The following is a 14,441-nucleotide window of genomic DNA, read 5'->3' as shown; positions in this document are numbered from 1 at the left end:
ATAGAAACAATGTGATTTCAAAATAGTTCTAAAATCAAAACCCGGTTTTTTTCTAAAGGCATGAGAAGCATGTTGCAATTATATTGGGATTGTTGTTGTCAAATCTGATTGTTTTGCTATCACTCAATGTTTCAATGAATGCGCAGCTTCAAAATAAGTTAAAAATGTTGTCAAAATATAGATAAGTTAACGGCAGAAAGAGTAGAGTATATGTATATATAGTTTGCGGCCCATAATCGTGATGGAATAAAGTCTTACTGTAAGACATAGTAGAGAGTATTTAGCTTCGGTTAAGGAGAAGATAATATTTTAGTTCGCCCTTAGTTTCTAATTAATATATATCTTCTTTTTTTAACTGTCCATAATCTAGCACATAAGTTGCTATACTTTTCATAAGCCTTTACACGGTATCGTCAAGATTCCGTATTGAATTTCGTTTACCATGTTCCGGGTTAACTTTAAAGTTGCTCCCTGTTATTGGTCTTTGGTATTGTCACATATGCAAGCCACGACGTTATGTTTAAAGACTGAGAACAGTAGTCTGTCCACAATATTGCCGATGATGCCTTTGTTAATAGTTGTATTAATTTGAATAATTCCTGAGGCGTTTTTAAGCTTTCGAATGCATCTCATCTTATACGAATTACACGTTTCTAAGTCAGCCACAAATCCTATTCTTTTCACGATTACTGCACATCTTCTGTGTAGGGACTTAAAGAAAAGCCGTACCAGCTTTTGTTGTCGAAAGACATGATGGTCAGATATTTGTATTTTTAAATATAAACGCCATTATTGTGGGTATGTTCGGAATGCTGAGACCTAAGGAAACACTTTCCCAAAAACTGAAGAGAAAATCTATCCACAGAGTGTAAATGTACATAAATACATATATAAAGCACTTTCCCACTCCAGCCGCACATAAATTGATATTCGAATAAGTATTCGCGCCCCGCACCCCGTCAAACAAATGCACGAACGGAAAGATGAAGTCTGAGTGGAAAAGCCGCCTAGCTGCTTGGCGATGGAGGAGGATGGGGACGCAGATGAATGGATGGCTGGCTGGCTGGCTGGCGCTGTTATTGAAATAAATTATTATAAATAAATACGCAAGTCGAATTTATGAAGTCGGCGGTTACGATGTTTTCTGTTTTTCCCTTGTCCATTCGTTGGGGCCCGGCTGCGTTCGTTGGGGCCTGTGCCATTACTTTTGTTTATGTGCCGAAATAATGGGTGTACGTCCAGTAAGACAAACAGCTTATTATGCCAATGACAGTTGTGACTGGCAATGGACGCCTTGAACATCATGGACGACAGGCAAAGCCGGCGAACGAGCTTGGGGCGCCTCTGGTTGTAATTTGCTTGAATTACTGGATGAGCGCTTACCCTTACCCTGGTCCGTCACTGACTTACTTACTATACTTGTAGACGCCCATGACTTTTGAATTTGTTTATCTTCTGCTTGTCAACGCCCGTCCAACCGTCCTTTAGCCTGTCGCTGTCGGCCCGTTTGGCAGCTTGTTTGTTTGTTTGTTTGCTTGCTTGCTTTGTTTTAGTTCGGGTGCTATGTTTCCGATACATCATTCTGTTGCCTCCGCCTTGTAAACATTCCAATTCGATTCGTTTCAATTTATTTACTGCACACGACGCTCCCAAGCCAAGGCACACTGAAAGGCAAAAGGGAAGGCAACGCGGGCCAGTTTGTTTGTGCGGCGGGGCCAATAACAACATTGAAGAACATTTTTATGACCGTCATTTCATCATTGGCCAAAGACGCCGGCAGTAGACTCAACCCAGTCCAGTGACAGTTCAATTAGAAAACGAAATGGTTCCGCTCACATTTCAAAGTTCGGAATTCTTGGCAAGATTTCTGCACCACTTTTCCAATTTTATGCAAAAAGGCATTCAATCGAAATAGACGCCAGCTGCTGCCGCAGCGACAAGAACAACACCATTACTTCTACTTATATACTTATACTTATTTCACAGGCTGTTATTTGGCATCCCAAAGGCCCAGAAGACAGAGCTTAATTATAGCCGAACTATGGAGCTATGCCTCCCGTTCGCTCGTATCTGCCGCAGTTGTTGCGATAATTTCTGCACTTTTGCTCGCTCGCAGGCAGGCAGTCGTTCTTTTTTGTGGGCGTTGGTCGCTTGTGATTTTATTGCTTGCCTTTGGACGCACATAGTATAGAAATCCAAATAGTTTTTAACTTTTTGCTCTGCTGGAATTCATCTCCAAGGATTCTTGATATTGAGCCAAAACTAGAAACTCGCATAAGAAACTTTACGATATGAACGCAAAATGCGGAGCACAACGGCGTCGTATGTAAATACACAGAGGAAAATAGCGTAAATTTCTTCATTTCACTTCCTCTGCCCTTGTCACATTCTCAGGCAAAAGAAAAAGTACTTTTGGCATCAATTAAGGGCCTCCTAATTGTCGAGATGAGGGCCCGGACCCCAAACGACACAAAAGTAATTTGCACGGCTCTGTTGACAATTCATTCCCATTTCCAAGAAATTTGCTTGGAGTTTAATCAGGAAATGTTTCAGACGCAACCGAGCGCAACGAACAATGTTCAAAGAAAATAAGTTTTTGGACGATAAACAGTGAAGCACCAGCGAAGGGTTTCCCAAATGAATTAACCTTTCTCAGCGGAACTGAAGACTTGTGTAGATTGGAGCACGAATAAAAGAGTTTTATCTGTGAAACAAAAAAAGTTGAAGTCAAGATGCTGTCAAGGAAAATAAAAGTGGAATTCAAGGCAGTGGAGTTACTATAAATATAACACACAACTTTTAATAAGATACGGAGCTGCAATGATTGAAAAGAAGCCTGAAAAATATCCTACAATCCTCAAAGCCGAATTGTAAACAGAATAGTGTGTTGAACACCACTTCGTCCTAACAAGAGGCAGCTCTGACAAATACATCCGTGCATTTCTTTCGGTGCAAGCGACCACGAATTTTGTCTTTTTCTTTGTCGCTGCACTTCCTTGGCGCCCGGAATTTCTTTTCACAATAGCCCGAAACGAAAACCGCTTGGTTTTGGCTCCAACAGCGCGACCAGCGATCTTTCGGTTTTACGATGGCTGCCTGCATCGTCATCGCCATCTTCGTCGTAGTTGTCGTTGTCGTTGTCGTTGCAACACAAACTGGAAAAGCACCCAGCGCGAAATTGCAGCAGTTGCAGTGGAAGCGGTGTCGCCGAGGGTGGGGCGGGGTGAGGGGCAACCGGTTGGCTAAATGAACATAAAAAGTTTAGCCGGATTAAGGTGGGGCCCGAATAAAATCGTTTACAGCTGCAGTTGCCAACAGCACCGACAGTGGCTGGGTTATATAACCGGAGGCGACGAAACACAGAATATCAAAGTGGGCGGTCGGAGCTTAGATGCTACAGGAACAGAAAGACTGTGCGATTCTGTGAGTTATTATTTCCACTGTTCGTCCGTCTTGGCCGTTGCCCATTTCGAGCTGCCAAATGAAGTCGTAAAAAGATTGGCAGAAAGTTTTTGTGCGCTGCTTACAAAAATATCGTATATGAAAATGGCAAAGTTCGGATTAGTTTCATCAGGGATATGCCAAATGGCTGGACCCGCTGACTGACTGACTGACTGAATGTGGCGCATATAAACGAGGAAAATGGCTGACTGGATTACGTTTCCGTGGAGCAAGACTCGAAGGGCGGGCTGTGTTCTTTGCTTGGCATTCTCCTATTTTCGCGGAAAAGTTTTCGAGCAATTGGCCAAAGCTGGAACTGAATCTGAAACTGTCCTACAGCTCATGGTCAAAGTTTGGACCTTCCTACACATAGCTAACGCTACACCTCTCCTTCTTCCCCACTCACACACATACGCACATCCTGGTAAACATTTTACATGCTCCACATGTGTGTGCCTAAGTTGCCATGCCATTGGCAGGGGGAGGCGTGAGTGCTTGTGCGTGTGTGTCACCTTTATGGGTGCACCATCTCGGAAAAATTTCATCTAAGCACGTTTGCAGGATCTACATAATTTATGTTTGCATGTCGCTCGGCACATCAATGAGCAAACGAGCCAACGAACCAACGAGCCAACAAGCCAAGGAGACAGCAACTGCCGCAGAATCAACATGGACGTCAACTTTGCTTCTGATGCCGGGGATTACCCTAGAAAATTAGGTTTCCCGTTTTCACGAGCGCAACGGACGCTGCCGTTCGCATAAAACGGCACGACCTGGCCGCCATTGACATTCTCATAAGTTACAACCGTGCGGGCAGCTAGGCGTGAGGGAACTGGAATGGTTACGGACGCTGGAGGCGGAGCGGGACCGGTAGCGGGAGCAGAAGCTGGATGTGCACGCTCAAATGAATTTATATATTTGTGTGCTCGTTTTATGACTAATATCTCGGAATATCTCTCGGCACGCCCAGCGACGGTAGCGCGCAGCAGCCGCCGCACTATCACCCCAATGCCTCCCTCACACCTCGCCTCCATTACCCAGAACCATTCCACCAACTTCGTGCACATCCCACACACGGCTACATATTTTGCAGCGCTGTGAAAATAAAACAACCAAATAAACCCGAGAAAAACAAGTATAAAAATTTGTTTTTCCAACATTTGCCAACCAAACGACAACATGAGCGGACACGGACACGGCCACGGCTTGCCTGCCTCAGAGCGACAGTTTCCAGCATGTCCCCGCTGCACGTTCTTGTCGTTCTTTGCATGTGACGTCCTCTGGCCCCTTCACCAGTCCTCATCCCTACCCAGCCTAGCGGGTGCCTTAAGCGCTTGCTAGGAAAATACACAGTGGTAGCGATTACGAGAAAGGCAGCTTTCGAATGTCGCATACTACCTGTGTACTAATATGACAGGGACTTTTGTTTTACTTTCAACTTTTGATTCGTGCATTAAGATATATTGCATTGCTCTTAAAGTAATTCCCTGCGGATGAATTGCAAATAAGCCCCTGCTTTTTCCAATCCTCGAAGCAGTCCAAAATATTCATTTTTCATTTGAAGTGGGCTTTTTTAATTTACCAATTGGCCAGAAATCCTAATGGCAACAGCATCAGCAATGTCTTTAGTTGTCAATCGACTATTTTGGATTCATAGCATATTGTTCAACCGTTGATGTTCTTGGTCGTATTTGTTGTGCTTCACAGAATTTAAATTTAGATTGCCGATTACAACAGAAACCCTACTTATCTCATTTTCTAATAATTTAAATGTGCTGCAATGTCTGGTATTTGTGTCTAAGCTAAAATAAAATGTAAAAATGTCTATCAGATTCGCACTTAAACTCAAAAAAAAACGTTGCAAAACTGATCAGTAAACTTCATTTTAGATAGACTAATAAACCAGACCAGAAGGGCTTGGAAAACATCATGTCGTCATTGTTTTATTTATTTAATTTATTAATTATAACGATATGTTTGTAAAGGTAAGTTTCTTCTGAAAGCATATTAATTTAAGGATGGAATATCAAAGAAATACGAATTCAATAAAAGATGTTATCACCAGGATTATACTATTCGTCCAGTTTCATTTGATTACCTGATTGCGGAAAAATCCATCTAATATAACAGTCTTATAACTGGATCATTTGGCAAAACTTCAATGCGCGTAGCAGATTTTCAAGTGCGGAATGATGTTAAAATATATCCAGTCCCTGCTATTTACTATTTGGACCCACTGTGTGTCATCATCAGGCGCCCACACACCCACAAACAAGAACACGAGTTGCAACTTTATACTTTTTGCAGGTCTGCCATTCCCGCCCCCGGGTTCCCAAACTCTTCGCTCCGCTCTATGCTTATGCATGTCACATAACAATATTTCCTCCTCTCGGGCCTCTGCTGCTTATTCTTTTCGATTTGCTTATTCTTTTTTATTTCTTTTGCGTTCCGTCATTCGCTTATTTGCAGGGATCATGATATGCGACAAACACACACACACACACACGTCGATGGCGAACACGTGTACGAATATTTTCCTCATGTTAAGGTTATTTGACTTTACAAAAACCTCGAAAAAAAGAAAAATTTTAAATTTATGTTTATTCTCGTTTCTTATTCGCAGTGCGGGTGTGAATGCGGTTGGGAGTGCGTTCTACCTACTCTGATATTCTGATTCCGCCTCTGGCCGAACAGTCCCCACAAATACGAATGCGCATATATACACATGTATGTGTATGTATATATGTATATATGCCGGCTGTCTAGTGTCTGCCTACACAGGCGACTCCACCTCGGCCCCTTCTTGTCAGTTCCCGCAATATGTCTAGGATGGGGCATATACACAAATACACAAATAGCTTCCCATGCTGTTCTGTTCTGCTTCCCATAAATGAAATGCACAAGACACGTTCGCTATTCGTCGTTGAAATCGACACAAATATTGAAATTTTTGTTGTGCGCTGAATATTGAATTCATTCTTATTCAAAATTTATCTCGTCCGCCTGTATCCATCAAAAAAGTATTACAGACGGATGTGCCAATTGCGCCGGCAAGGCGACAATCAAAGGTTGTAAAGTTTCTGTTGGCGATGAATCCTCTCTCTAGCCCGACAGCAAAATGGCCTTTCCGAGGCCTTTTAAAACAGACACTGAGGGGGTCACTGAATAACTCAGCTGAAAGCCAAACTTTATGTTTTGGTAGCTGACTCTCTGACATGGTGGAGTAGCGACGGCTATGATAGCAAGGGATGGCTATCGCCGACCACTCAACCAACTACACTATCTGGGAGATGGCAATCGAGGAATATACTGCATTACGGGAACACTCAAGAGAATATTTTCTTGGGACTGCAGACTGCCTGACAGTTATCAGGCTTATATAGATTATTTCGATTTGCCAACCGCTACTCTGAATGCATGCTTACCTACAAGTGATAGATCCCAGTAGAATGATCTAATCGTTCTTTAGAGGTAGATCCAGCATGTAAATAAATAAATGCCGTACGAGATAATAGACGTTGGTAGTATTAGCTAATATTGCTTCTAATTCGCTTTACGAATTCATGACTATACGACAAATATGATAGGCTACGAGTAGATGATATGGACCGTCATTTCAGAGTACAGAAATAGAAAGCTTCGTAAAATATGGAGTGCCAAAGACTATGGAGGCTATATGCTTTCGTTTTCTCATGAAATTTGTAAGACTTCCCGGGTAGCTTTATGTAGAGGATTGGAGTACAGGATTTCATTTCAAACACATTATTCCGCCTACAATAATCGGTTGTTCACTTTTTCACTCATACATAATTTACTTGCATTTCCTTTCACCTAACTTTGTAATAATGAATTATTGCTTCAGCTTTTTTCGAAGGCGACAACTTCGCCAGGAGCTTAAGAATCAATACACGTACGAGTGTCACCTTAGGAATTGAAATTCAATGATGGCTTTATTTGTTTGTGGATCGCCCGATCGCAGCCCTTTGATAAGTGCATGGCTGGCCAAGCAGCCTTTAGCGGTAGATCCAGCCGTGATGGCCCGAAAGCACTTTCAGCCGCATGCCTCGCTAATAGAGCGCTTTAGGAGCAAGAGCAGCAAATGCGATTGCATTAAATTTCCATTAAATAGTCGATCGAGCCGATCACGGGAGGGGTGAAGGGGAAGCAGGCAAGCATTTAAATTAAAATTGAATCATTATGGAAATTCGTTTAGGCGCTCGACGGTTCGCCAGCATCGATTGTTGCCGACTGGCTCATTAAAATGGATAACAGAGGCAGTTAAGGTTAAAGCGACAGGTTCAGCTCCAGCCACAGCTCCGACTTTAGCTTCACCTCCAGATCCGACCAATGGAGTATCAGGGCGCAAGTGTATGCGTGCATGTGTGTGTATGTGTGCTTGCATTTGGCAAATTGTAAAATTTAATTCGCATATCATGCACGATAATCAGCGGCGTACATTATAAAACCATAAAAATCGCAAAAGCGCGGCCATAAACCCGACCGAGCCAAAGTGGAAGGCTGGGCGCGCGGGCTGCGGCAACAGGCGGAGGTCGGCAACCGGCAATTGTCGCATGAATCGTCAATAAATATCCGATTATATGGTAATTGTTTGCGCTGCAGCCGACTGTATGCTACATGTGTGAGCAGGCTTGTGTGTGTAGATAGTTCTAAGTTTGTTTTGTGGCTGGCCTGCAGTGGCACTGGAAGTGGCAGTGGCAAGAAGCAATTTGCAAGCCGACCGCCCTCGGTGAGAAATTTGCATTTGGCAGGCCGCACATTTTGTTTTCAAATTACATAGAAAATCGTTTAGAGTTCTTTGCTTTTCTGCACAGCTGCAAATGGCAAATTGAATGCAAATGCCGCTCCTGCGACGACGACATATTTATTTTATTGCTGTGATTATTATTTGTGCAAAAAATAAAGGCCAGCGGGGATGGAGAATCTCGTAAAGTGTCCTTCTCTCTCAATTTCACATTAAAGTTAGGGCAAACAAAATGGCGCTGTGGGGCATAAAACAACACAAACGAGCTCTAGGTGAGTGTGGGACGGAGTCGGGTTTAATTTTCATGTCCATTAACCAAGCAAAATGGATATGGGCGGGCGACTTGTGCAACGAGCGAAAGGATAAGCGAACCATCAGGGCATGCGCTGAATTTTGATACGGAGCGATGTGATGCTCGGACGTCCTAGATTTCGAAGAGGAGCACCATTCGGAATGTTAAAGAAGCAGAAATACCACCGCCAACAACAACAACTACAGCAACAACATACACACACAAAGTATAAATTCAAAATAAAGCTTAACGAAGCCAATCTGCCGAGCGTGCATGGGAATGAGACACGGACTGGGATGGGTCGGACCGGGCCATACTGCTGAGATTGGAAGGACCCAAAAGGAACCACTGACACTGCTGCGGCTGACAAGGACGGAGGCGTTGCAGTAGGCGGCCGGCTATGAGCCATGAAAATTATCAAAGCGTGTTATTACGAGTGCGAGCAACGAAGCGCAACCCGCCACTGAGCCTCAAGGACTGAATGGAGAAGGGGAGGGGAGAGGGAGTGGGAGAGGGAGAGGGGAGCCGGGCGACAGGAAGCGGCTGCTGTGCCTCTTGTGCCACTTGTGGTTGCTTAGGCATAAAATTGTTTTTGTTTTTCGCTTTTTCCACTCACAGCACGCACGCAAATAATCAAATAAAACGCATAAATTTCGTGAAAGGGATAAAAAGCAACAAAATGGCCGTCGATTTTTTAAAATATGCGCCCCGCCCGCTAGTCGATTTCGCTGTTTTCGATTTTGTCGACGCAGCTCCATTCGGTGCGGGGATTATCGTTATCTCAAAGAGCGGAAAGCACTCGTAGTAGTCGAGTCGAACAGGTCTCTTTCATGGCCAGCATAGCCGTAAAATGTTGCTGCGAGTTGTAATTCAATAAATTTTAAATGGAGCACTATGGGAAAATCTGAAAATATTCGAAAAAACGTTCAGAGTTCGACTTCTTTGACTGTCCATAGAAAATGTAATAATCGATAGCTCCCGAAATCGGTTATGAAGTTACAGTTCCAATATTTTCGTTACAAATGCAAATATATATTTTAGACAATGTTCAACCAACTTTCCTTATTGTACCTATTGATATAATAAAAAAGAATATAAGCTCAGAAGTGTTTTAAAAACATAAAGATCTTTTAAATATTCTTTAAGAATATAATGTTGACCGAATGCGATGGAGATTAATTCCAATAATCTAATCCTATACTTGTAGTTCAGTTCATTTCCAAGTAATACAAATCGATGAATACGTTTATTTTATCAAATATATATCCTGCATCATTGTCTTTTATTTTTATGAAATAAACAATAATGCAAGAATACTGTTAGAAACGACTATTGTCACAAATCAACAGTATTACTTAAAAGTCCGATCTATATTTATGCAAGTTACTTAATGCTAGAAGGTTTCTCATAAGCAAATAAACTAATCAAATACAATTTTGTTTCAATGAGGACTTTCAAAGATTCCGCAACACCTGGTTCTTTGAGCATTCAAATTATTTTTAAAAACCTGCCTAAGGATTTATGAAGCTCCCAAAAATGTTGCAGCCCATTGTGCAACAGATGAGAAAAAGTTCAACGTTTTGCGACTTAAATGAATGTGTATAAGCCCCAGAATGCACGCCCATTTGATTAGGTCGAGCGGAAAGGAACGCGACCTGACGTCGCACGGCAGCCGTAGCCGTAGCCGTAGCCGCATAGTAGTAAGAACAGCACTTACCGAATCCTATTGAGGCCCACATATGTGTAATTCCCCGGTGCTACTTGTACCCGTATGTGGGCGTAGGTTTCAATTTATGGCGCGCAACTCGTGAGCTGACGCACGTGAAATCCTGCAAACGGTTTTTAGGGATTTAAAAAAATAAAATTTACGGATTAAGTTGTTGCGCGGTGTGGGAGTAGTGCGGGGACGGTTCGCTAGGGTCGATTACGTTTTACAGCGTGCTCATAAAAGTTGATTGAAAATGCTTATTAGATGCAAGATTAGATGCGATATGCAGCTACCGGTTGGCCGGCAGCAGCAGTATTGGAAGACCACGCCACCACTGGCCATTCCGGAGTAACATTCGACGCTTTAAGCATAAAAATCCGGCAGCCCCGAGACGTGAGCGAGTTCCGCTGCAGCCTTATGTGCCAACGCAGGCGAACGTAATTGAAATGTCGTCCAGAAAACTGTAACAGCTTCCAAAAGTAGCATCAGATGGGGGAGCAAGCAGGGGAAGGGATGTTAGAACAGCGAGCTCCTGCTCATCAAAGCAAATGCAAAGGTGCAAAAGGTGAGAGCGCAGAAATTAAGTCCACAAAAGTTTACAGCCGACAGGTAATCCTATTAAGCCAGAATAATGTTCCCATTCGGCGGGCGTGGGGATGCAAATTGAACTTGTTTTGTTGTTGTTGTTGTTGTGGCATTGCGCACCTGCAACAGCAACTAGAAAAAGCGGAGAAAAGCGGGAGCGAAAACAAAAAGTAATTTTGATAACAAAGTTCATCAAAATTTTAGCTACAAGAAAAACTTTTTAAGAAATTCAAATGAAAAAACCACACACAGCGGTCGCCAGCTTCGGCTGCAGAGAATGCGCGACACACTTTCCTGTACTTATCCGCAGACTTGCGAGACTGCCAACACTACCTACAAGCTGAAGGGTAGGGTATGGCCACGCCACGACTGAGGCCACGATGACGAGCGTCCAATGTCGAGTTATACGAAATTCATGAAAGATTCATTGCAACGACTGCACACAAGCAGCCACAAAACCAACAGTAACAACACCTCGACAAACTAAATGAGCAACAAAATTAAACAGATCCAAAAACAAAACACAAAACAAAACGAAAAGCAAAGAAAAAGCGATGGAAACACGCTCGCTGAAAGATGCTTTTAGGTAGTTACGCCTGGGATCTCCAGTCCGTGTCCCATCAGCGTCCGCCCCCTTTATGCCCATCAGCAGTACATAAAAAACGAAATTTCTCGTCGAAGTTACTCTAGAGCTGGGCATAGGCCAAAAGTTAAATGAGAAAAGTTCGAGTTGGCATTTCGTTTCGGCCTTAACTAAAAGTGCGCGTTTATAGGCCGTGAGTAATTTTTCACCAATTCGTCGGAGGGGCGGGCCGTTGACAAAGTCACAAGTTAGATACATTATTTATTTTATACTTAGAAGTGGTCTTTCAAAGGCTCCTTACAAAAATGTCTATCTGTTGGAATAGTGGAAGCGCCTTTAATCGTCAATTTTACATTTCAGCCTAAAACAGAGAGAAATCAGAGTCGCTTACTTTCCACCAAAACACACACTCCCACATATAAGAGATAGAAGTAAAGCTTATAGCAATTGTTATGGGAAAACTATAATAAACTAGTTGAGCTAAATAAATTAATGTACTGAAATAAAACGCACAATAAATGTATTCCTTTATTACTACAGAACTAATTGGACTGCATTAGTGAAATATCGAAAAAAAAGCGCTTATCGAATACAGCACGGTGATTTTAAAAAAAAAAATTGAAATAAATAAATATAATAATGTATAATAATAAAAAATAAAAATAATAGAAAAAGAAAATAAAATAATAATAATAATAATAATAATAATAATAATAATAATAATAATAATAATAATAATAATAATAATAATAAAAACAAGGCTGACGCCGATAAGTTAATTGTTAATTAACTTCATGACCCGCGATCTGGTATCTGGGGAGGACCCGCGCAACCAGGTGTAGTAACCTATTTAGTTATTTATTATTTAGGGTAATGTGTTCGTGATCGACAGACGATTTTTTTAACCAAGCCGATAACATTGAAAGTTAGCTTTTTTTTCAGCTTAACTATAAATTAAGAAATGTTTTGTAAGCCTAATTAAAGTGAATACAAAATAAAAATAAAATGAAGCTACCTTCTACTACTACTACTATAGATTCCTGCTCCAGCAGGTTCCCCGAAATCCCGTTGCGAATATCTTTGTTCACAACACTCTTCAATAATTGTACACTGCGCGTACAAGCGTAAAAGGATATACTGACAGATTGCAAATGTATGATGAGATGAGTTGATATAGCCAGGTTTGATATATCCATTTTTTTCCGTCTCTCTTATTTCAAAAACTATTAGAACTTTAGCTAGCCATTAAACTTAATTCTTCTGCGATAAAATCGAACTTGAAATCGAATTGAAAAGAATATTCAGTTACTGTAGGGGTTATGTTATAGTATTTTAGAGGTTTAGACTTTATTTGATTTATTTTTCGTACTTAGTTCATTTTAAATATAATTTTAAATACCCTGTACCGGAAGAGTAAAAGAATGAGCCCCACAAGGTATATACAAGTATATTTTGGATCGGCATAGCAAGACAAAATTTGGTATGAATTTGCGCCTAAGTCCGGGACAGCGCAAGTTTATAAATCGATAATTATGAAAGCATGTAAGCATATATTCATAGAAGTCTGGGGTTGTTGTTGTTATTCAGGATCGTACCTTAAATCAGGCACACATACGCAGGCACAAACATAATATTTATTTTTAAACATTTACGACTAAAAATAATACTACCTATTAATCTGTTTGAATTTAAAAATTTATTTAAAAATGGGAATAATTACGTGGGAGCTATAAAACAACCCCCTTTATTTCTTTCAGTGCACTCTCACAGCAAAAACCACCCCAAAACAAACTCAATTGACGGAACCGCAGCAGCAGCAGCAGACTTGAATAGAGAAAAGTAGAGGACCACGGTGGTGGTGGTGGTGGTGGCATTGTTGGGTTTTCGCTTTGGGACTGCTCTGCGGACGTGCCACAGAAGGTCGCGCTGAACAAACACAGGCGGGTCAGCAACAACAACAACAATGTCTACCACCTCGATGCGGCATTGATGGCTGCCTGGCGCGCACAAGCAGCAATGGCCGGGCTGCGTTGAAGCTGCCATTGCCGTTGTCGTTGTCGTTGCCATTGCCGGCGGTGTATTTGATAGAAACACAGATACAGAGGCGAAATTGGAAGAAGAAGAGGTGCGTTTATCTCGCACGTGCCTTGGGCGTGGTTCGGGGGCAGTGCCTCTCGAGGTAAGCCGTGTAGGACCAAGGCGGGTGTGCTCTGAATCTTCTTTCTTTCTGGATCTTCGCTACTTACGACTATAACTTTTATTGGATATATGTATATAGATATTTTCATGCATTTGTATGTTAGCATGTGAATAAATGGCGACAGTTGATGTAAGCTGCTACCAATTGTCCATAGATTTTTCCTCAATTCGGACAAGGGCAACAATGTTGCACATTCATTTGGCTCTTGGGTACTTTCTTTTTTTTGTGTTGCCAGTTCAGGTTGAATGAACGCAGATTGTTGAATCTTGTAGTCGCGACTCGGCGCTTGAGGCACATTTCCCTATTCGTCTTAATGCGCACCTCGTGTGGCATTTATGAGGCGTTCATACATTCATACATTTACGTACGAGTGTATGTTCGTATGCTTGTACATGGAATTGGAGCGTAGGTGCACAGGCAGATTTATGGGCGCATCATAAAACAATTAACAAGCCCAAACTCGTGCCACATAAATTGTAGAAGTTTTTTCTCTCACCTCGACTTCGACTGGGCTCACTTGTGTGTTACATTTCACAGCGTTTTATTACAACGGCCGGGACCAATTTGGGTGCATCTGCTAGCTGTCAAGGCGCATATGAGATTGGGGAACCGGGAAGGCGCCGAGGCCGAGGCCGGGACGGGACGGGAACTTGTCAAATATTAGCCCGACTGAGGCTGTTCTGTTTCTTTTTAATTAACCACACAAGATTTCTACTCATTTTCATATCGTAAACGTTTATCCAACTTAATAAGTCGTAAACACGACGGCAACGACAGCAACAGCGACGGCGGGGCATTACTTCTAACAAAGTTTCGGGCATGTGTGTGGGATTTGCTGAGTCTGCAGATCGGGCGGGGCTCTGCCATGGG

This window comes from Scaptodrosophila lebanonensis, unplaced genomic scaffold (assembly GCF_003285725.1).
Source record: "Scaptodrosophila lebanonensis strain 11010-0011.00,11010-0021.00 unplaced genomic scaffold, SlebRS2 tig00000072-arrow-pilon, whole genome shotgun sequence".
Taxonomy (NCBI): domain Eukaryota; kingdom Metazoa; phylum Arthropoda; class Insecta; order Diptera; family Drosophilidae; genus Scaptodrosophila; species Scaptodrosophila lebanonensis.
Note: the sequence above shows the minus strand (reverse complement) of the source record.